This window comes from Periplaneta americana, chromosome 14 (assembly GCF_040183065.1).
Source record: "Periplaneta americana isolate PAMFEO1 chromosome 14, P.americana_PAMFEO1_priV1, whole genome shotgun sequence".
NCBI classification, from domain to species: Eukaryota; Metazoa; Arthropoda; class Insecta; order Blattodea; family Blattidae; genus Periplaneta; species Periplaneta americana.
Window position 1 is genome coordinate 139,007,642 of NC_091130.1, and position 25,072 is coordinate 139,032,713.

The following is a 25,072-nucleotide window of genomic DNA, read 5'->3' on the forward strand; positions in this document are numbered from 1 at the left end:
GGTTAACGGTTTGTGATACTTTATACACTATATTAAGGGCTTCTGAGAGTTGTAGTTTAGACGATTCTAATAGGATGATGCTTTTGGACAGGATTTTAAAATTAGAATCAATAAACAGAATATCTTCCAATAGCTGTTCAGAAGGCAATGATTTTACAGCTGCAACAGCGGAACTATCTGTGCTATCCAATGCATCAATTACCTCCATTATTTTGCCGTAATATTCTGCATAATAATTAACAGCATCCAACCACGTTTTCCAACGGGTCAAGACTGGCTGCGGGGGTAAGGGTATTCCAGGGGCAATTCTTTGGAACAGCAACACACTCAGTGTGGTATTTTTGATTGAATTCTTGTCTGCACTGAACAAATGTTAAGCTTTGACTATTCCAACCACAGTACTGCAAAAACAAGTGCTTACATAGGTATACTTTAGCTGTAGCTGCTCTATCTATCTGGACCGGTCACAGCTCTTAACATGAACTGCTTATACTACGAGACCGGGCGGTCGCTCACCTCTTCTATACTACCGTACATCGGCAACCTGATTGCGTGCTGCGTGTGGCAATTCAACGAAATCTAGTAATTACAGAAAGGGCATGCGTTATAAAAAGAAAACTTTTCAGGAGGAGCAAAAAATCTAACAAAAAAAGTGTTCATTGCAGAAAGGTCGTGAGTCACCCAAATTAATATATATTTTTTCTCAGTAACTACAAAGTATCAATTAAAATAAAACTATGCAAAATATTGAAAACTGAATACATTTATTGAAATTATTTTTTCCTAGTATCAATCTGACGTAGCCTTACAATACCGTAATTTAAAACAGAAAACAAAATGAAGGCGGGAACAACAGCTGTTCTGATCAATATTAAAGATTCCTTGAACAACCGTTCACTGCAGATAGGGCATAAGTCAGTGACTCATGCCTTTTCTGCATGGACTGTAAATTTACAAGCCGTGAAACTCTGTATACAAGCTCTTGACTCATGCCCTTGTTCTTGTGAATGGTAGATCTAGCTTTCAGCTATACATTTCAATGAAAACATATTTTCGCACAAAATTTTGACTCATGCCCTTTCTGCAATGATACTTCACCACCCTTCGTAGAACTTCTGCACGCAATTGTAGACTGCTTGATATAATAGACAATGCTTACCATACACGGGCAGCATTTCTTTACGAATATACTTTGCTGCCCGACCTATCACCCAGAAAAGTAGCACAACGGTGCGCTGCTCGATAATGGTACTCTACTGCAGAAGTGCAGCTATCCTGCATCTGCTGCTTCTTTGTTTCCCTTGTGCACACATCGATCACTTTGACACATGAATACCACTGCCATCTAGCGTTGATAGTTTCAGACTCCTGATTAAAACATGTACATCACTATTTAATATGTAGATAGCTGATTTGCCTGTGTATTAGCATTAGTTTTGGAATTCTGGGTGTCTGCTTTCTTGAGAAATATTCTCGTTTTGATCTAGGTTACAACACTCAAAACGTTAACTTGCAACTGATTACATACTATTTTATAATACAATGACTTTCTTACCTTTCACTATTTCCCAACCGTCACAAGTAGATTGCAGATACAGCTTTCGATGTATGAGTCTTCTATGTATTGTAAACTCACATTTTACATAGTCTTCACTACCACTGGAATTTGATTCAAAGTGAGATACGGGGTAGATTTTATAACGACAACAAAATATCGTTGTTTATGTTCTTGTTACAATTTTGTGTGCAGTGCATTCACAATTGTTTCAAAGAAAGTTCCTTGTTTGATGTTGAAAAAATAAAAATTCACTCAAACTTTTCTACAGTACAAATTTCTGTAATTTTTTACAATAAGCTCACATTTTTCCAAAACTTCAAAACAATGTACTGTCCCAGTTTTCCACACAGCGCAATCTTAGTCTCAATATATCCGAACAAATACTGCCTCGATAGTTTAATATAGGGTGACAGCCACATTCCACTCACAATCTACAATGTTAAAAAAAATAAATAACGAAAACCACCATAGCACTGTTGTTTTATGTCGAATACAATTACAATTTTAAAAGTAACCAACGAAGTCCACTTCATTAGTTGCATGTACAATACGCCACAAAACACAGCATCTTCGACGAAGTATTACTAAATAGTATTAGAGTTTAATGGTGAATAGAACCACACCACATCCACAATGCACAATGTCCCTAAAGGAGCACCAGTTTCTCCTGAATAATCTTGATACGTTCACAGGATATTTTGTAATCTGTAAAATAAAAATAACCATTATAATTCTATTGAAGTAGCCTACATAATACGTACAATTTACTAATACATTTTTACCACGTTTATTAAAACCCAACATACTTATCTCGAATATTTTTTTTTATTGTTTTAACATGAAAAGCTACATTCGACCTATAAGAGACAAAAATTGTAACTTTTTACATGGAAAGTTAACTCTAATGTCACTCCTGGTGCCATGGAAATGGAAGTTCAAGATTTACTTCGTTCATCGTGGTTTTCCACACGATCCGTATTCAATGTGTCTCGACGTTTTCCACACAATATTTTTTTACCCTGGTTATTTAACGACGCTGTATCAACTACGAGGTTATTTAGCGTCGATGGAATTGGTGATAGCGAGATGATATTTGGCGAGATGTGGCCGAGGATTCGCCATAGATTACCTGACATAGATAGATCCTATTCAAAATTTTATTTTACCATCTTACAGAAGAACGTTTGCCATTTTGACATCATCTTGTTTTAAAGATAATTGCTAATACACTTAACCTCGTACCGGTAATGTCATTTCACACTTCAATTTTTTTTCGGTGTTGGTACTCCATGAGCATGCACGTTGTTGAAATGATGTATAAGGTATTGTTATTTATTTTAAATTTAATTATTTACTTCACATTAAATGAAACAGCTTAATGAAATTTAGAATAAGTAACAATACCTTATACATCATTTCAACAACGTGCATGCTCATGGAGTACCAACACCGAAAAAAAAATGAAGTGTGAAATAACACTACCGGCACTAGGTTAAGTGTATTAGGAATTTTACTTACTTACTGGCTTTTAAGGAACCCGGAGGTTCATTGCCGCCCTCACATAAGCCCGCCATCGGTCCCTATCCTGAGCAAGATTAATCATTCTCCATCATCATATCCCACCTCCCTCAAATCCATGTTAATATTATCTTCCCATCTACGTCTCGGCCTCCCCAAAGGTCTTTTTCCCTCAGGCCTCCCAGCTAACACTCTATATGCATTTCTGGATTCGCCCATGCGTGCTACATGCCCTGCCCATCTCAAACGTCTGGATTTAATGTTTCTAATTATGTCAGGTGAAGAATACAATGCGTGCAGTTCTGTGTTGTGTAACTTTCTCCATTCTCCTGTAACTTCATCCCTCTTAGCCCCAAATATTTTTCTAAGCACCTTATTCTCAAACAACCTTAATCTATGTTCCTCTCTCAAAGTGAGAGTCCAAGTTTCACAACCGTATAGAACCGGTAATATAACTGTTTCATAAATTCTAACTTTCAGATTTTTTGACAACAGACTGGATGATAAATGTTTCTCAACAGAATTTTACTTACTTGATGATATTAAACGAAATAGTTTAATAAAATTTAGTGCCAGTAACGATGAACTAAATATCTTTTAAACAATTTGCATGCATAATGAATACCAACAGCGAAAAGAACATTAGGCCTAATGCTAGTGTTTCAAACCTACCGTTGGCAAATCTCATTATAGTAATATAATCATGCAAAAAAGTGTAAACAGAAGGTAATTTTGATTGATCGTCAGTTAAAGAAAGGTTCGGAGTGATTTACTTTTTGCGGGAAATCGTATTGACAGACATGGCTGTATGGCGCGAATTTAACTTCGCGTCAGATTTTTTTTGTCAGTGGGAAATTTTAAGTTAGAATAGGAAAAATCAGGCACTTTGGAGGAAAAAATCCTGCTACCATCTAGAAACACGTGTTTAAAAAGGAAGTCAACATAAATTCGTGTATGGTTGTAGATTATTTATCGGATAGTAACTTACTGAATCATTTATCTTTATTTTCGCAGCAATAACGGACATTCACGATGCAGAAAAAAATGCAATCAGACATCATGCTCAACCTAAACAGAATCAAAACGCCTGTAGTGATAACGCGTACATTTTGTGATTATTATTTATAACAAAATGTAGTCTCATAAAGCCATGTATTTTGTTACCTGATTAAGGGGCGTAGAATCCAATTGAACATACTACTGGGTTCAAAAAGTTCCCGGAATTTTACCACCATTTTTCGTATTAATATATAACAAGGGATATTATACATTTGTTTTGTTGGTAACATTCATGATGTTATTTCCTTAAAGTTTGTTGATAATGGCGATTGTTGGTTTTGAGTTGTAGGCAATTGTTTATCATAGTGTTTTGTTTGTTCGTCGCATTTTGTAATTATGTCCACAGAGCAACGTACAAACATCAAGTTCTGTGTTTTGTTACACAAAACTCCTGCAGAGACATTAAGATTGTTGGAAGAAGCATATGGCGAAGCAGCAATGAAAAAAACCCAAGTGTATACCTGGCATAAACGCTTTTCTGGTGGCCGCGATAGCATCAAAGATGACGTACGCAGCGACCGACCAACAACTGCAACAAATGAAGCAATCGCTCAGCGTGTGCGTAATGTTGTGAGGGACGACCGACGTAAAACCATAAAAGAGATAGCAGCAGAGGTCGGAATATCAGTCGGAAGTGTACACAGTGTTCTTCACAAGCATCTCAACATGCATTACGTGTCTCAGAAGTTAGTTCCGAAAATGTTGTCGGCAGAACAGAAAGAAACAAGAATGACTCTTGCTGGGGACATGATCAGTATGGCTGATGAAGATGGTGATTTCTTAAACAAAATTATTGCTGGTGATGAAACTTGATGCTACTTGTACGACCCAGTCCCTAAACGACAGTCATCTGAGTGGAAATCGAAAACATCTCCTAGGAAGCAAAAGTTTCCTAGGGACACTTCCAAAGGCAAAGTTATGTTGGAAGTTTTCTTCGACTCTCAGGGTCTCATCCACCATGAGTTCATTCCAGAAGGTTGTACTGTAACGAAAGAATTGTAAGTAAAAATCCTCCGTCGCCTCCGGGACGCAGTGAGAAGGAAACGTCCAGAAAAGTGGGTAGAAAACAACTGGTTCCCTATGCATGACAATGCACCTGCTCATCGCGCAATTATTGTAAAGAATTTTCTTGCCAGGCACAACATAACTGCTTTGGATCACTCACCATACTCTCCTGATCTCTCACCACCTGACTACTTTCTGTTTCCCCGTCTGAAAAGTCATCTGAAAGGACGGAGATTCAATGCTGAAGAGGTTATCGCAAACGCGACGAGAGCACTAAGACGGGTTTCACAAAATGGCTTCCAGGCCTGCTTCCAGGAACTCTGCACGCGTTGGCAAAAGTGTGTTGTTGCGGAAGGCAACTATTTTGAAGGGAATGCTGTAGAATAGTGTTTAAGGTACGTTGTTTCTATGATACTAGCAAATTTCGGGAACTTTTTGAACCTAGTATGTATAAAATGAATTGCTACCAGGTTCGCTGCTACTGAAATCCCAGCTGTAATTTCACATCCCCATACATATATATTTTATTATCACACGTATAGTACATAACTGAATCTATTGCAGTAAATATTGGTATATTCTGTATACAAGCATTAATATCCAATCTGCTTTTTTAAATTATAATTTAAAATGCCCTTAACTGTAGCGTGGAATAAATATGACAGGTTTGTTATCAATCTTACTCAATTTCCAATAAAATTGTCATGATCACATATGATTTAAACCAATCATATATCAAAGGCTGCTATTAGTTCATAATGAAAATGTCATATCATTTATACAGACACTCAAAACTAAACGAAATTAGAACGGTCAGCGGAGGACGCTACATATCAGGTGCATCTCTACTATTGCATAGAAGCTGTGGTAAAGAGTTCCAATTCCATCCAGAACAGAGATGGGCGGTTGAGTGCATTTACACCGCATGCCACAGTCTACTATATACAGTCACGAAGCTTGAGTTTTGAGGGTGCTAGAAACAATAGACTGTGCCGGCAATATTTCGCATTGTCTGTAATGAGGCGATATTAGCGATCCTAGTGGTGAGCAAGTATCTAATGTATGCATATTTACTATGTATTGAGTTTCGTGACTGTATATACTAGACTGTGCCGCATGCTTTCAGTTCTTTCATCTAGTGTGCACTGTCCAGAAGATTGCCTAACCTCCAGGCGCTCTCGACTTACTGGTCTCGCTAAAGTTAGTGATTGACAAACACAGATTGTGATGCTTAAAATGGACCAAAATGCTTATATTAATTTATATTATTAAAACTTCTTAAGTCCACACCTGTGGAGTAACGGCTAGCGCGTCTGGCCGCGAAACCAGGTGGCCCGGGTTCGATTCCCGGTCGGGGCAAGTTATCTAGTTGAGGTTTATTTCAGGGTTTTCCCTCAACCCAATATGAGCAAATGCAGAGTAACTTTAGGTGCTGGACCCCGGACTCATTTCACCGGCATTATCACCATCTCATTCAGAGGCTAAATAACCTAAGATGTTGAACAAGTGTCGTAAAATAACCTACTAAAATTAAAAAAAAACTTCCTAAGATCTATGGACTGCCTAATCTTACAAAGAATACCAAACATAATTTAATAAAAACAGTAGGAATAGTCGAACAACGTGGTTGCATGAGGGGAAAAAATTGCATACAGTATTTTTATTTATTTTACTTATTTTTATTGCTAGTAAGTTTGAAATGAATACAAATTAATAAATACAATGAAAGATAAACTAGCCCACTCCTGAATGAGTAAGACTCGTGCTCAGGAGGGGATTCCAATACAGACAAAAATAAAATTAAAATTGAGAGTGAATACAGATTAAATAGTGTTTAATATGTTTAAACCCAAACTACAAATCCAATACTAATTTGTTTATTTTTTTATTAACTTGGAGACGATTCGTGGTTGAAATATTATTGGAATAAAATTTGTTTCATAATCTGGAATCTTGACTCATGCTATGAAAAAAAGCTGCATTGGTTTTACATTTTGGCTCAGACAAACGCAGAGAATTCATATTTTTAGTTCCATATTTATGTATATACCTTTCAAAGTTATTAAAATTTCTATGAAAATATTTTAATAAAATAAAATGATACATTTGTTTAATGTTGAAAACTTTGAAATGTTTAAACAACAATTCAGTTGGGTAATCTTTCTGTTTTTTTAACAAATTGTTAATACTTTTTTCTGAAGTAAAATTAACGGATAAAGGTTGGATTTATAAGTTATAAGTATGGTTATTATAATTTATAGTTTAATGCAAGTAAGACGAAGACCATGATTATAGGAAGAAAAATAAAGAAGGTAACTGAATGAGGCAGTAGACCAAATGGACAACTTCAAATGCTTGGGGTGTACTACAATCAGTAACATAAGCTGCTGCCAGGAAGTCAAAAGGAGAATAGCAGTGGCAAAGGAAGCTTTTAATAGAAAAAATTGTATCTTCTGCTGACCTCTGGAGAAAGAAGTAAGAAAGAGACTAGTTTCCAAAAATACTTGATGATGTGAGAAGAAAAAAAAAGAATTTCAAAAGGTTCTGGAGTTTCCTTAAGAGAAATTGACAAGTGCTTGGTGTGGAGTGTGGCATTGTAAGGAGCAGAAACGTGGGCACTACGACGAAGTGAAGAGAAGCGACTAGAAGCATTTGAAATGTGAATATGGAGAAGAATGAAACTAACAGACAGAATAAAAAATGAAGCTGTGTTGAAAAGAGTGGGTGAAGAAAGAAAGATGCTGAAACTGATCAGGGAGAGGAAACTGGCTGAGAAGAAACTGCCTAATGATGGATGCATTGGAAGGAATGGTGAACGGGAGAGTGTTCGGGGCAGAAGAAATCAGATGATAGTCAACATTAAGAAATGTGGATCATATGAGGAGACTAAGAGAAAGACAGAAAAGTGCCAGCCCTATTCTTAGCCTCTTATGCAGTTATTTGTAGTGGCAATAATATTTTACATTAAGTACAACCCTTCCCTTCGCACTCAACGCCCTCCTACGTCAGACCAGGTACTCACGGCAACATTATAGGCCTACTGCTCGCCTCTTCCCAGACGTACACTGTAGTCAAAAAAGGCTGGTCTATACAGCGTTCCACAATATTTGACAGGCAACGTAAACATTGCCGACAGAAGAAGAGACAAAGATACTTGCTAATCAACCAATAGCAGAGGTCACATCCCAGATTTATATTGAAGCTGGGCAGTCTGAAGCGCCCGACCTCTGGCATTGGTTGAAAACAAGTATCTTTCTCTTCTCCTCTGCCGGCAATGCTTACGTCACCTGCTAGACAATATGGGACGCAGTATAGACAGATGCTACCCCTTCCCATTGACTAAAATATCAGTGAACAAACAGTACAGCTTCGATTATGCTTCCTTGACACTACCGCCGTTGCTTTTTCTTTCACTATGGAAAATAGTACTCATGGATTATCAGAAAAAGAACTTGGTATTAAAACTGGTTCCGTCCTCAAAAGTTCGGATAAAAGGAATTCTACTGTATATTATATTACAGGCCTGGGCGTTATTAACCCGATTGAGTCATTGCAGACTACCCCTTAATTCCCCACTCCACCTTCCCCGGCAGAAATAGTTATGTTTCGCACCTATACGAGTACACAGATAGGCAAGCATTGATGAGTGACGGATTGTAAAAGGCAGACATTGCTTTCGGCTCTCGCTGGTCGTCTAAAATCCACCACTGACACTCAGTGCCTGACTGTGTGTTTGTTTCTAAAGCAGAGCAAGTGAAAATGAAAATAAATATTTTCTTGTTAAAAAACTGCATTTTGCAAATCGTGCAAAAAAATTATAAGGGCAGATAGAGCTAGATTCTTTGAAAAACAATGTAATAGTAAAAGGCACATGGAAAATATTAAATTACACAGTCAAAACTGGCCTTCAACATCAAAATCACCACACAGAAAATCGGAAAGAATTTAATCGAGATTTTAATATGTCAGCATAATGCCAACCTCTTTCAACACGGTCGAAAATAAATATTTCAAAACGTTTCTTGAAGAAAATTAGTTTGAGTAAAAATAGGAGATGCTTTTATTTCGATACAATGCCATTGTGCCTTGTAATTCGGTGTAATGAATTGTGAAGAAATGTATTTTATGTTTATTTATTTATTCATCCATTTATTTATTCATTCATTCATGTATTTATTTATTTATCTATCTATTTATTTATATATTTATACACTTCTTTATTTATTTATACACTTATTTACCTATTTATTTATTTATACATTTGTTTATTTATTTATACATTTATTTATTATTTATTTATACATTTATTTATTATTTATTTATACATTTATTTAAATGAACTTAAACAATTTAAAATTTCTGATGCAACGATTGATGCCATACGATCTCATGTGTTAAATCATCCTTAGCTATAATTAGCAATCATTTGTACCCAAGATACTTTTATTGCAAATGATTTCCTATGTTTTATTATCATTTATCTTAATTTTTTTCTTTCAAACAGTTTTTATCATTGTTCATTGTGAATTGATTATTAGGCCGATCTATTGAACAATTATTTAGGGCGGCTTTTGTTCATACAAAATTATTATTTATACATTTATTTACTATTTATTTATACAGTTATTATTCATTCATTCATTTATACATTTATTAATTTTTACTTGATTGCATTGCGTTACAATGGTATTTTATGTACTGTATATTTTTCTTTCTCTTCTTTCATACACAAGTGATTATTTTATATTGTTAAAATATGATATATAATATAATGTAAATTGAAATATGTAATGTTAGACAATTACTTTCTGTACTATAAATGCACTGTATGTACGGTGATTTACGAGGATTTACCGCCACTTACGGAGCTTATTTCCGAAGACATTCTGAGCAAAAAATGGCATATAAACATTTGTCCTAATCTCAATATTTTCAGAGTTACACTAATTTGAAGTTGTTCGTAAAATATCTTTTTTCTTTAGATTTAAGGGTAATAGAATATTACAAATAGAGAATGAACTATTCAGGAGTATCATTTCTTTAATTAGCTAGTGTTCTGAAGGTAAATATATTTTGTTAATTGCTTCGTACAGATTTTATTTTTTAAATTTTTAACTAAAAATTACATTATTCTTACGCAATTATCACAAAAATTGTTACAAATCATACGACTTCAAGAACTTGATTCTTTACAGTTTAATTATGCATCCTAATGTATAGTCTTGAAGAATTTACAAGAGTAGCGTGATTTGTAACAATTGTGATAAATGCGTAAGAAAAATGCGATTTTGTACAGTAGTTAAAAACAGAAAAAAAATCTGTACGAAGCAACTATGGAATTCACAACACATTTTTAGCTTCAGAATACTAGCTAATTAAAGAAATGATACTCCTGAATAGTTAAATCTTTATCTGTAATATTATTTTACCCTTAAAACTCAAGAATAATGGTATTTTACAAACAAATTCAAATTAGTGTAACTCTGAAATTATTGAGATTAGGACACATGTTTATATGACAGTTTTTGCTCAGAATTTCTTCGGAAATAATCTCCGTCAGTGGCGGTAAATCCTCGTGAATCATCCTGTATATTATATTTGTAAACGTGAACATTTATTTTGTACCCTTCTGTGACTGAATGTTTACATGTTGAGGCAAGACGTAACTGCACTCTCAATCTCCCATTCCCCTTGATGTACACAACACAGTGGTCCGTGTGTTTGTACCTTCATGCTTTTCGGTATCCTGGGCCGCGGTGTAATCATTAATATAAAAAAATCACACTCTATACATTAAGTATACCAGAGACGGACAGACAGTTGTACTTAGAGGTGCAGGAAGAAAATAAATGAAGGGACATACAGACGGACAGACAGTACAGGCGGAAGAACAGAATGCAGAAGAAAATACGAACAGAAAAACAGACAGATTGAGAAAGGCAGGTAACCAGGCCAGGATTTACTTCTAAGCGATGCGAGTATGAATGTGATCGTTACCGCCTTGCTTTTCTATTGGTGCACAGTCCGTACGACGGGCTTGTTTACATGGAGCAAGTTGAACAGGGAAGAAAATCAAGCTACGTCAAATGCAAACTGGATGTTTCCTGTAGAAATCTGTGTCAATCCCACCCCCACACCCTAGAGCCACGTCTTCAATTTACCGAACAGGAGAAAGTTCATTGACCTAGGAACGAAGTTTGCGTCTCTATTCTTTAAAACTAGGAGACGGATATTTACCGTCTAGACAGTCTAAAGGAATTTACGTCTCGCTGATCGCATCACACGGTCGCTGATGTTTTTTTTTTTTTTTTTTTTTTGTCGCGGTGTTAGCAGAGAGATAAGGTTAACTTAAAGACTAGGTTTCTTCGACACATCTTCCATTGCCATGAATACACAAAGCTGGAGGCAAGATGAAAAATTACATGATCGTCTGCAAATACAACACTGTATACACTTTCATTGAAGGAACACATTCTGATCAATATATAAATGCTAAGATACCGGCGCTTGCCTGCCGGTCTGAAGTTGTGCTCGGGCGCGGGTTCGATCCCCGCTTGGGCTGATTACCTGGTTGGGTTTTTTCCGAGGTTTTCCCCAACCATAAGGTGAATTCCAGGTAATCTATGGCGAATCCTCGGCCTCATCTCGCCAAGTACCATCTCGCTATCACCAATCTCATCAACGCTAAATAACGTCGTATTTGATACAGAGTCGTCAAAAATACAAGCATATGACTGTTTTAATCGACACTTAAAGGAACAATGCATTTCACCAACACAAATTGGGCTTTAAGCTCTCATTAAACTACACTTTAATTAATTGGTAAATATTTGGTCATTTAAATAATTAGCCTGCATTAATATCAATAATTTTCATCATGGAGAGGACAATGATGGACTTGATATTTGAAGTTCTTGATTTCTTACTAAGACAAGCGAAGATAATTTCCGAAAGAGAAGATAATTTTAATACATTGGAAGAAAAAAAAATGGAAATGAAGTTTCGGCTAAGAAAAACATCAGCATTCTATATTTTGAACACTACAAAAGGTGATTTAGAAATTTCATCTGCTAGTTAAGTAGGTACTTCATAATTATTTAAATGTTACATTTATTGAAGAAACGTTTAATCAATATTTGATTACCTAAAATACAGCAACTAATGTAATATGAATAGACTAACAAATTTATCATATAGTCCTAATATTAGATTTAAAGGCATTGAAATAGCGTAAATCCGTAAAGTCTTTCCATTTTGCTAGTTGCATGATATTTCCTCGCATTTATTTTCATATTATCCCGTATTGTCTTCAATACTGCTGAAAATATTGGGATGAGCTTTTTTCATTGAAATCTCCTTCTACTCTTTTCCAACCTTTCATCTTTCAAGCAAAACAGTATCTGAATAAATTGAACTTTGAAAAGCGATAATTATGTTTAGGAAATAATAATAATAATAATAACAACAGTAATAATAATAATGGTTTCTTTAACCTAGCTGAGTTAAGGCCATACTCAACCAGGAGTAAAACTGCTATACAAAAAACACTACAAATTTATGAAGTACACTAGAATTTTACACACAAAGATGAATAAGATAATAATAATAATATAATGTAAACAACAAGTAAGTAGAAATCAGACATAATATATAACATACAGAAAGAAAGGAAAAAGCATAATAAAATGTGAACAGCAGGTCAAAATAAATGAGATATACAAAGTATAGTGTTGTCACTTCAGACCAATATAGGCTACTGTAGTTTTATTAATTCGGCCACAGAAGACGGTGATATTATGTTAGGCGTACAGAGAATGAAATTCATAACCGTAAAAATGCTGCTTGAAAGCAACATCATATAAGTAGCAAAATTTGATTTGTTGTATTGAATTATTTCAACGTTACAATTGAATAATTTCGAAGGAAAAATTGTTCTGGGGCCTGGTATCGAATCCGGGACCTTTGGTTAAACGTACCAACGCTCTACAAACTGAGCTACCCGGGAACTCTACCAGACACCGATCCAATATAACTGAAAGCTTGATTTGCAACGTTACAATTGCTTGTTTGTTAAAATGCGTATATGATAACGTTATGCAATTCTTTATTTTGTTTTGTGTGTTTTTGGAAAATATAATTTCAATTAATGCTCCGTCATAAATGTTGTAACTAAAACCTTGTGCATCCCTCGTGCTTATGGTACGGCTCGTCCTTCCCCCACACGTTACCTGCACTTTGTTTACGTTTTCATTGTATCTAAATGAGACACACTACTGTAAATATTTATATAACATAACAGAGTTTGAAGAAATATCTATAATAGACAAGGTTTTTTTTTTATCTTGGTATAAAAACGACCTATAATCTTGTATTAATATACTTTATTCAACATAATGTTAAGATTCTAATTCAATTTTCATGTATCGTAATTAATATTATCTTTTGTGCTCTAAATTTTGTGTCATTTCTTCTTCTTTGCCGAAACCAAAACGATGCCGGGTATGTTTTTTTTTTCCTTCTTCCCCATCACGTCTTTATGTTTCTAAGCAAGTTCTTTGATGTAGGCCTACACTGAACTTCAGTTTCTTCCATTTCAGTGGATGTCTTTTAAAATACTGTAACACGTTCGAAACGAAATGCAGCCAGCAATATTGAATGATTTTTGCACTTTCAGCACGGATCAGCTGTGAGCTGGAAGCACTACCATTATATGATAACGTCGAAGATCAAGTTCACTTTTTTTTTTTTTTTTTTTGCGTACAGTTTCCCTGGAAAAGGATGAGACGATTGAATATTCCTAAGTCTCAGATGTAAGACAATGCGCATGATCGGAGACCAGAGCACCGATACACAAGATAACGAATATTGAGTTACTTAAATTCAGGCTATTTGGTTTGTTACTAGCATCGTTCCGAAATTCACTTCAAAAACTGCAAAAAATATGATAATATTACGTAAATAAAGGATAAATATATACATAAATCGTGTAGTTAAATCGACAATGGACCTTCAAGACTAGATCGACACTCCTCACAGAAAGGAACGCTTTCATGTCGTTTCAATAGCTCAGACGGTAAGACTTCTGCGTGTTGTGTAGAAGAGTGCGAGTTCGATTCTTAGTCTACACAACGATTTTTTTTTTGTCTAAATAACGTTGAAATAGCTAAGTAACGTTGAAATAGAGATTTACAAAGTCCTGAGATTAAGTGTTAATGATCGCAAACAATACAAAATTACAAGTTATAATATTATAAACGTTAATCTAATGAATGCACTTATACATACATATACAAGGTAAATGCATATATATTAAAAACTAACAATTAAAATGAAATTAAAAAATATATGTAATAATAGACAAACTTTTACAAAGGTTTAGAGTCCTTAGGCTAAGTCATATGTTGAGTAATTATTACAATATTTTATTAGTAGCTTTCCCATATGTGTAAGAAATGCACTCGCACAAAACAATTTTTGTTAAAAGTATGGCTTTGGATTATTTCATTCTCACCCCTTCAGTTAATTTTAACTATTTTATCTAGTGTTTCATTTAATGTGCATTCAATTTTATTCATGTTATGATTGAATGAAAAAGCACTGTTGCAGTTATTGACTAATTACATATATTAATACTAATTCTTAAATGCATCTGTTAAGTAAACTATTGCAGTATCTTTTGCAAAATCTTGAATGTTTAAGTTGTTAATAATATTTCTGTACTATATACTATAATATGTTAAAAGAATTTGCAATAGATTTGGGATCCTCTACTTTATAAACATTGGTTTTAATGAACAAAATTTTATTTCCTAGGCTATCTACAAGTTTAAATTTAATAATATTCCGAACAGGTTTAATTGTATTATCTGAATTTTGTACTTTTCTATTCAAATATATTCTATTTCCCTGTTTCATAATTTTTGATAAATTACACTGTACTTTTTGCAGTATTTAAGAACATGAGGATCATTAAATTGCAACACATTACATATAGATTCTTCTTTTTAATACATGAGATAAGTCCCTGCGTTGACTACATGTTTTTACTTTTGAATTTTTTCACAACACTGAGTGGAGAACATCCACTGAAGTGATTATGAAATTAAGTGAAAAATTCAATACATTTACTCTTAATATCAGTAGTACCAGTATCATATATGTTTTTCCAAGATTCATTTTGTAGACATAAATGTAAATAATCACCAGTTACAGCATTTACGATCCTTTCTTAGTTTTTAAATTAATATTTTGAAATTGTTCAGTGGCATTGGAAACACTTAGGATTTGTTTATCATGTTCAGACAAGCCATTGATTATAGGTTCTGTCGAATAGGAATTCAGTCTAATTTTGTGTACAAAACATTTATCAATGGCTGTGCTACTTCAGCTTGTATGCTGTGGGAAAATGACTCTACGACCAAGGTTTCCAGTTTCAAGGAGTGAATTTAATTTACTTTTACGGAAAAGTTCCGAGAGATAATCTATGTTTATATCACTACATATCATAAATTCCATATGAGATTTCTAAAGTATTTTCTTTACAAATTCAATGTTGGCTATAAATATTAATAAATAGTGTAAGAAATATGAATGATTGTAGTTAGAAGTCTGATTTACATTATAAAAAGCAAGAAGTTACATTCCTCCGCAAGATTCGAACTTTCGATGATGGTTTTGTCGTCCAACGCACAACCACGGACCTATTCAATGCATATGTTAATAACCTACAATTTAGCTGTAGCAATGTGGTGTCATAACTTGGGGTTTGTTTACCTAATGTAATTAGATTTAATTTGATTAGTTTCACAACAACTGGACTTCCTGTTATATCCTGTTATTTAGATATTTAATTTAGGGCTGATTTATTAACTCTTACTATGCAAGATGCCTGTTATTTCAATAATTCTATATCACGTTAAATAGTCACTGTCTACACTAAAGTATTATCGTCATCCCTCATTTCTCATCGTAATGGCGAACCGACGTGACATGAGACAGCGAGTTATAGCTCTAGTTGAGGCTGGATATGGGGCTAGATCTGCTGGCCGTTTGGTCGGTGTTCCTGGAAGTACAGCCGCGAGGTGGGTTCATCGTTACCAAAATTTAGGGGAGGTCGAAAATCGCGCTATTCCTGGGCGTCCGCGGATTTCTTCATTGGAAGAGGATGCTCTCTTATTCGAGACAGTTCGACAGGACCCCTTTCTGACCGCTAACGAAATAAGAGCAGCATCTAACTTTCCCGGCTCTTCACAGACTGTGATCAGCAGGTTGAGGAACCGCGGTATTAGGAGCCGGAGGGCTGCGCAAATGGAAATATTGGGGGAAGCACAAGCTGTCGACCATCTTGCCTTCGCTACCAATCGAGTGGATTTCGATTGGAGAAATGTAATTTTCTCCGACGAAACAACCATCTCGAGTGATTACGAAGGTCCTGTCCGTGTCTATCGTGAGAATGGTCTCCGATATGACCAGCGCTATGTGCACCGACGTGAAAGATCGGGGCGCTTTAGCATATCGTGTTGGGGGTGGATGTCTTACGATGGACCTGGCGTTATAGAACGCATCGATGGCCGGTTTAATGCGGGAACTTACGAGCACATTCTGGAAAATATATTCCTTCCCTCCACCCGAGAACACTTTCCCGAAGGAACATTGCTGTTCCAGCAGGATAACCATCCCGTGCACTATGCTGCAAGCATTCAAAGATGGTTTCAAAGGAGACTCGAGATCGAAATCATTAATTGGCCTCCGAAGTCACCTGATTTGAATGTCATCGAAAATTTATGGGCGGAATTGCAAAAGAGAAGGATAGCCACCTATGCCCACCGACGTCCTCGAAATCGAGATGAATTGTGGGATCAAGTTGTTGACACCTGGGAAGATCTCGCCGGGGATCAGAACTTATTCCACAATCTCGTGACATCCATGCCGGATCGACTTAGAGCTGTAATAGAAGCTGATGGCATGTGGACAAGATATTAAGTTAACAGGTCTCTTTTTGTTTCTTATGATTTTTGTTTGAGGAAATATACTTTTAACTTCCAAGTAAGATTTATTTTTTTGACGAGGTTCAGCCCACTTGTAAGGCCCAGAAATTGGGCATAAATTATTCCATATTTTTGACAAATTAGACAGTCGAGTAACTCTGAACAAATTAATTACACCTCAGTAAAAAAAAAAAAGTTTTACCCGGGATCGAACACGAGACGTTTCGGTTATACAGTGGAACCGACACGCTACTATATGAGCTAACGAGACAAGACAGTGACAGCAGCAGTCCAGAATGTAGATCCCTTAGCAGGTATTTGCCATTCGGTACAGTGAAGCAATGATATTTTGTGACTCGAGCTATGTTGTGAAATCCTGGCCTTAAATGGCAGTCTTCTTCGTGATCCTTATTCTGATCCTTGTCCTTGTTGTGGTTCTTGTAACAATTCTTGTATTATTTGTCATGTTATGTATCCCTACGTCGATATCGAGTGAACCGCGCTGTAGAACTTTAACTTCCGACGACCAAGAATCGTCTCATTCTTTTTCAGGGTAACTGTACATGTGACTTTGTGAAGGGAATTATATAACGTACTGTCTCTGAATACGAATCCGCGACTTTACTTTATGTGACCTAACTTCTTACCTGGAGTCAAGAATGAGTAAAGATGAGTGACGTTCTTGAATATGGCCCTAAGTATCTGAGGACAGCCCAACCTATAATCCGCGGACCCAAAGTGGTTTGAAAGGGAATCCGTGGAACCAAAATGTGTTTTCAACATCATGTTCTCTGATTATTATCAGCTTGTAGGAAATTTTTTTTGTTTATCTCACACTTTAGAGCAGCCGTGACCAAAACTCGAACTACAGTGATTACATGCGACAGACAGCCTATGAAGTAAGGAGACGGAGGAAAGGTACTTGGCATGAAAACTACAATCAGTGGTGGTTCCTGTACCAACATCTTCATCAATCCCGCGGATAAAAATCTCAAGCTTTGCTGTATCAGTAATGTCACTGCTTTCATCAAGAGTCAATGAATAATATAAGACTTTTCTTGCTTCTTTTTTTAACCTTCTTCTTGAATATAATCTGGAATTTTCTAAATTCTTCTCTCGATACTTAGTTGAAAAATTCGTAAATTTTCAAAATTGAAAACTTCTTATGGCTAAGTTATTTAAGCTTTTTAATCATTACTCTTTTGAGAAATTCTGTTCTATTAAAAGGCTTCAGAGCACGAGATATTTCAAACCCCATTAGGTAGTTGACTTCCTTACATTTATTTATGTCATCTTTCTCTTCCTGGCTATGATTTAAAACATGTCAATTCCTGGCGTTTAACAGTTTGTTGGCACATAATATTGAATCAGTTTTCCTACAATATTATTATTAAATGAATAACTAATAAATAGTTACCTTCAACTAAATATTAAGAAGATTAAAATTGAGATAAAACCTAATAATTTTATCCTTCTAGGGAGAATATCTAAAAATATCAATATTCATGCACGTACAGAAGAATTATAGAAACACATACTTAGTGGTCAATAATAATAATAATAATAATAATAATAATAATAATAATAATAATAATAATAATAATAATAATAATACATTATTCAGCGTGGCAATTAATGTTTCTATATACTCCTAATTGAACCGTTGAGCAAAGTAAACACATTACATTTTGTCCGACAGAACAACAAAAAAAGTTCTCCTTATCATTCTTTACGAAACCACCTATTACTGTTTGTAGAGACAGAGTTTGTAGAGCGACATGACACCGCCACTGCTTACCTTTAGTACGTGAATGAAACACACAGCAATGTACAGGAAACTCCTCGTACCCGTTTGAATGTCTGTGATTACACGATGTAATACGACACCCGCTTTGGTCACCGCTGCTTTAGAGACACGGGGTTTAATAGGAATGAGTTCGTCTGAGGTGCTTTTCTCGGCTTTCAGACCTTCCGTACTTATCTGATACTTCAAATTCTTAAATTAAAATTAATTTAACTTAATTTAATTAATAAATTAAAAAGATTAAGATTTTCTGTCGAAACGTTTCCACCTACATTGTCAAACAACTAATAAACAATGTCTACAAAAATTTTTATAAAGTTCTGGCAAATAGTATTTGAGAAAAGGTCATAAACGGAAAAATAAAATCAGAAATTTTCACTTCATAGTTTAATAAAATTTCGAACTCAAAGAAAATAATCCTAATTATTTCTTGTGGGTATCAATCAACTCAAGAGAGTCTGTTTTATGATTGCTGATAATTTTGTCAATCTGCTATAGTTCTGAAGAAAATTTGGTTTCTTTTTTTATTTAAGGTAAAGCTTACGGAACAGCTTACAACCTCTACTAAATGTCCTCAAGTAGTTTCTCCACCTAATATCGGGAAGACAAATCAAGATTCACCCAGTTTCTGTAAATAAAAAAGATATCCCTACTTCCTTGCCATGAATAGAACCCGAGCTCACTGGCTTTTGTAGCTAGAAAAGCCACAGTGGAGGAGTTTCGAAGTAGTAAAAGCAAACACTTCTCTTTTCAGTGATAGACTAACTTTATGAAACTTGTAGTCTGAATAAGGTGATACCTTCTCTTTAAACAGACATACAAGCCACGCCGAAAATTTGTTATGCCGACAATCCTTTATGTCTGAACTGCGGGAGTGGAAACATGCATTTTTTGTGTCGTCATTTTCCATTTCGACGTCGAATTGTTTCATTCAGGGATTTGATTGATCACCCTGACAGCCACCACCGCTGGAATATTCCGATATTTTGAAAGAATAATCCCGCAGAACGAGGCGCATTCACTCACCACACAACCGTAATGTCTCTACGTGGTAAACACGGAGGATGCTGAAATGCCATTTCCATTCGTTTGTTTGGGAAGGATTCTTAAAACGCATTAGCAACACTGCTGTTCTGAATAACACTTTTTCTGTGAACAGTCTAGCACATTTATACTGTTCGTCTCCATTTAGGACATTTAAATTTTACAGTGTAACACTTTTTATGTTTTGTTTCGCTTTTGTTTTCAGAGATTTCTTCGTTTTGCCGAGACATGAGATTCTGTTTAAAGAATAGCGTAAAAATTCGAGTAACAGTATTATTATCAATAATATACAGAATGAATCAAAAGTCTGGAACCATATAAATATCTTCCATATGCTTGATTTTCAATTAATATAGGTGTTATATTTGTTTGGAATTGAACGGGTTACATCAGCTTCTTGTCTATGTGGATGACGTGAATATGTTAGGAGAAAATCCACAAACGATTAGGGAAAACACGGAAATTTTATTGCAAGCAAGTAAAGAGATAGGTTTGGAAGTAAATCCCGAAAAGACAAAGTATATGATTATGTCTCGTGACGAGAATATTGTACGAAATGGAAATATATAAATTGGAAATTTATCTTTTGAAGAGGTGGAGAAGTTCAAATATCTGGGAGCAACAGTAATAAATATGAATGATACTCTGGAGGAAATTAAACACAGAATAAATATGGGAAATGCCTGTTATTATTCGGTTGAGAAGCTTTTATCATCCAGACTGCTGTCGAAAAATCTGAAAGTTAGAATTTATAAAACAGTTATATTACCGATTGTTCTTTATGGTTGTTAAACTTGGACTCTCACTTTGAGAGAGGAACATAGGTCAAGGGTGTTTGAGAATAAGGTGCTTAGGAAAATATTTGGGGCTAAGAGGGATGAAGTTACAGGAGAATGGACAAAGTTGCATAACACAGAACTGCACGCATTGCATTCTTCACCTGACATAATTAGGAACATTAAATACAGACTTTGAGATGGGCAGGACATGTAGCACGTATGGGCGAATCCAGAAATGCATATAGAGTGTTAGTTGGGAGGCCGGGGGGAACAAGACCTTTAGGGAGGCTGAGACGTAGGTGGGAAGATAATATTAAAATGGATTTGAGGGAGGTGGGATATGATGATAGAGAATGGATTAATCTTGCTCAGGATAGGGACCAATGGCGGGCTTATGTGAGGGCGGCAATGAACCTCCGGGTTCCTTAAAAGTCAGTAAGTAAGTTACCAATATTTGTAAGAGCAAATGTTCCACCAGTTACACATTCGATTCTAGCCCTCAGGTATCTCAAAAGCCGCCATTTTGGATGCAACTTTAAAATTTTAAATGGAAAAGGGGTCATGTAGATACTCAAAATCATGTGAAGTTTTCTAAAAAACAATGGTGCAATCTGTTTTGAGATATCTCTAATCGTTTTCAAGTTATTTAAAGATAACTATCATAATTACACAAACATTAGTTACTACATCTACAGATATTTTGTAACATGGTGCAGTACTAAGGAGACTTTGGAAAAGGTATTTTTATACAATTCTGGTAATTAACTTTTCCTGCTTTACTGTTTGATTAACCTGTATCCGAAAAGATAAAATTACTCAGACATGCTATCTACTGTCCGTCCAAGTGGTTTTGTTACAGGGTTGTAGAAAGGAGGGAAATCACGTGACAGTTAATTACTTAACGAGGTCCTTTTATTCAAGTTATTTTAAACAGTTGTATAATATTACGCAGACGTCCAATTCCTAACATAAATTAATGTTTTCAGAAAAGAGCTAAGACAGCCCAGCCACTAGCCTTTAAAGAGAGGCGAGCAGAAGCGGGTGGGGAAACCGGGATGCGACGTAGGCAAACGGACGACAGTACCTGTGCGAAAATATGATTCAATATTGAAAGCTCTTTCGTCACTGGAAAACGCGGACATATTTCTGGAACGTACTATATTCACTAACTCAGTACTGTTTACTATAACCGTAAGGCGAATTTGAGTGCATACGCGGCCTTAGTTCTGTATGGAGGACGATTGGAAGTTTACTAGTAGAGAGGGGTGGGAGTGAAGTACATTCAAAAACTCAGAAACAATAAAAATTGAAGTAAAAATAAAATGATGTCCCTGTATTGTATTTGTGTAAATATCCAAAGCAAAAAGCACTTAAAAACTAAAATATTTTATTTATAACAAATTCAGTAGTTTTTACCGAAAATATAAGCCACTTTCTTATCCATATACGTACTTGAGTACGTAGTAGGCATCTTTGCATTTCTTATACACTATGGCACAAACAGTCGTGGATCAGACCAGGCACAGTTCACTTCGTTTGTTTACCCCTTCAAGTAGTGCTCTTCAAGATGAGTAAATATAAAAGCTCAGGTCCGATCTCAAGACGACAATAATCAATCTAGTCCCAAAGAGATATTCTTTAACAAAAACAGGACAACTTGTAAACAAAAGCCACACAACGGTGCAGTATATTGTTAATAAATTTAAATATAAAGGTTCGCTGGAGAATATACCAAGAAAACCAAAACGAATGAAGTTAAGTGAAAAAGAGAAACGAGCTATTGTAAGACAAGTAAAATCGAACCCTATTCAATCTACCTTTATGTCTCAATCTCTCTATCTCTGTCTCTGTCTCAATCTCTCTATCTCTAGCTCTCAAATCTCTCTATTTCGCTATGTCTCAATCTCTCTATCTCTATGTCTCTATGTCTCAAATCTCTCTGTCTCAATCTCTCACTCTCTCTATGTCTCAGTCTCTCTATCTCTATATCAATCTCACTATCTCTGTCTCTCTCTGTCTCAAATCTCTCTCTATGTCAATCCCTCTATCTGTCTCAATCTCTCTATCTCTATGTCTCAGATCTCTCTGCCTCAATCTCTCTAGCTCTATGTCTCAAATCTCTCTCTGTCTCAATCTCTCTATCTTTATCTCAAATCTCTCTATGTCTCAATCTCTCTATCTCAAATCTCTCTATGTCTCAATCTCTATCGCTGTCTCTGTCTCAATTTCTTATCTCTATGTCTCAATTTCTCTATCTCTATGTCTCAATTTCTCTATCTCTATGTCTCAATCTCTCTATCTCTGTCTCAATATCTCTATCTCTGTCTCAATCTCTCTATCTCTGTCTCAATCTCTCTATCTCTTTCTCAATTTCTCTATCTCTGTCTCTGTCTCAATTTCTCTATCTCTGTCTCTGTCTCAATTTCTCTATCTCTGTCTCTGTCTCAATTTCTCTATCTCTGTCTCTGTCTCAATTTCTCTATCTCTGTCTCTGTCTCAATTTCTCTATCTCTGTCTCTGTCTCAATTTATCTATCTCTGTCTCTGTCTCAATTTCTCTATATCTGTCTCTGTCTCAATTTCTCTATCTCTGTCTCTGTCTCAATTTCTCTATCTCTATGTCTCAATCTCTCTATCCCTGTCTCAATCTCTCTATCCCTGTCTCAATCTCTCTATCTCTGTCTCAATCTCTCTATCTCTGTCTCAATATCTCTATCTCTGTCTCAATCTCTCTATCTCTATCTGTCTCTGTCTCAGTATCTCTATATCTCTGTCTCAATCTCTCTATCTATGTCTCAATCTCTCTATCTCTGTCTCAATCTCTCTATCTCTGTCTCAATCTCTTTATCTCTGTCTCAATATCTCTATCTCTATCTGTCTCTGTCTCAGTATCTCTATATCTCTCTATCTCTCTCTTTTCATGTACAATAGTATAAAATTTATTCCCTAATCTTCATATGCACTACAGTTGAAAAAAAACACTTGTTTACTGTTAATTCTTTGCCAATTGATTTCAAGGAAACTGAGTGCACAGTGATTATGGAGGAAATTCAAAGTACAGAATTAGATATCTAATTTGTCGTGTCTGTAAATAAATGTGTCCTAGACAAGCCTTGTCGAACATATTCGGCGACTCTGTGACTGTGATTGCGCTCGTATCTCGCATGTAATATTTCGCGAAGCGACAGACCAGGTTTGTTTGTTTAAGATCGATCGATATGTTTTCGAGATCAAGGGTACATGGCGTCACCCATGTTTATGGTTCGCGTTGGCCTGCTACCAAATCGCTTGTTCCTGACAACACGAAAATTACGACAAGCTTTATAACATCGTGCAGATAGTGGCTTCACAACTATGAGATAAAGTCCCAGAAAAACATGGAAGTCTATCGAAGTCCATATTAAAACTTTCGTGGTTTTTATTTGATGTGAGTTTGCAACTAGTCTGATGTTTTTGTTATCGAACCCGATCTTGTTTTCTTTGCGTCTCTAATTATGTTTCTTGTTCTGTGTTAGTTACAACTTTACTTCAAATGAAGGTAATGAGTTAAGTAACACGTAAATATTCACTAAATTCAAAATAACTCCAACCCCTTTAGTCACAGTAATTTTCTCACGGCCTGAGAGAACAAGTAGGCCTACCAATTGAGGCCAATTCTACTCCACACAAGGCTTGGTTAGATTCTGTATACAAGACATAAATTCCGCGTCTATCAAAATGTAGGTATATCTTAAAGAGCATATATTTATTTCATCCAAATCCAATAGCAGGGCCATCTATCTGAAGGAATATATCTTCTCTGGTATATTTTAGAGATTTTTAAGGAAAATTAATATATTCAGAAATAAAATATCGACAGGAATATTGAATGATACACAATTGTTACGAATATACGTTGAACTGTTTTTTCTTTCATTTTTTTTTCACTTAAACTCTTTTATCCGACTTCCATACAACTGCTGGTAGGGGAGGAAGATACGCTTGATCGTTACATTATACATCTCACAAATGTAGACCTTTCTGGTCATGGAATCGGCATTAAGCAGGACCACCACAGACACATCACACGACAACGTACTAACACCCAGTCCCGTGGAAAGAAGATAAATTTCTACCATTGCCCACTCCGGGAAAGTAAGTGGCACTATAGATAAAAAAGATTTCATTGTGACTAGAGATAAAATCCAATTAAATTTCCTATGGCCACGTAAAACAATGGCTAAAGAAAAACATAAAGCATGTAATGGAACAGAATCTTTCAACAGGGCGCTAAAGAATGGGTGGTCTTGGTCGATTAAAACTCATGAGTTGTAAACAAA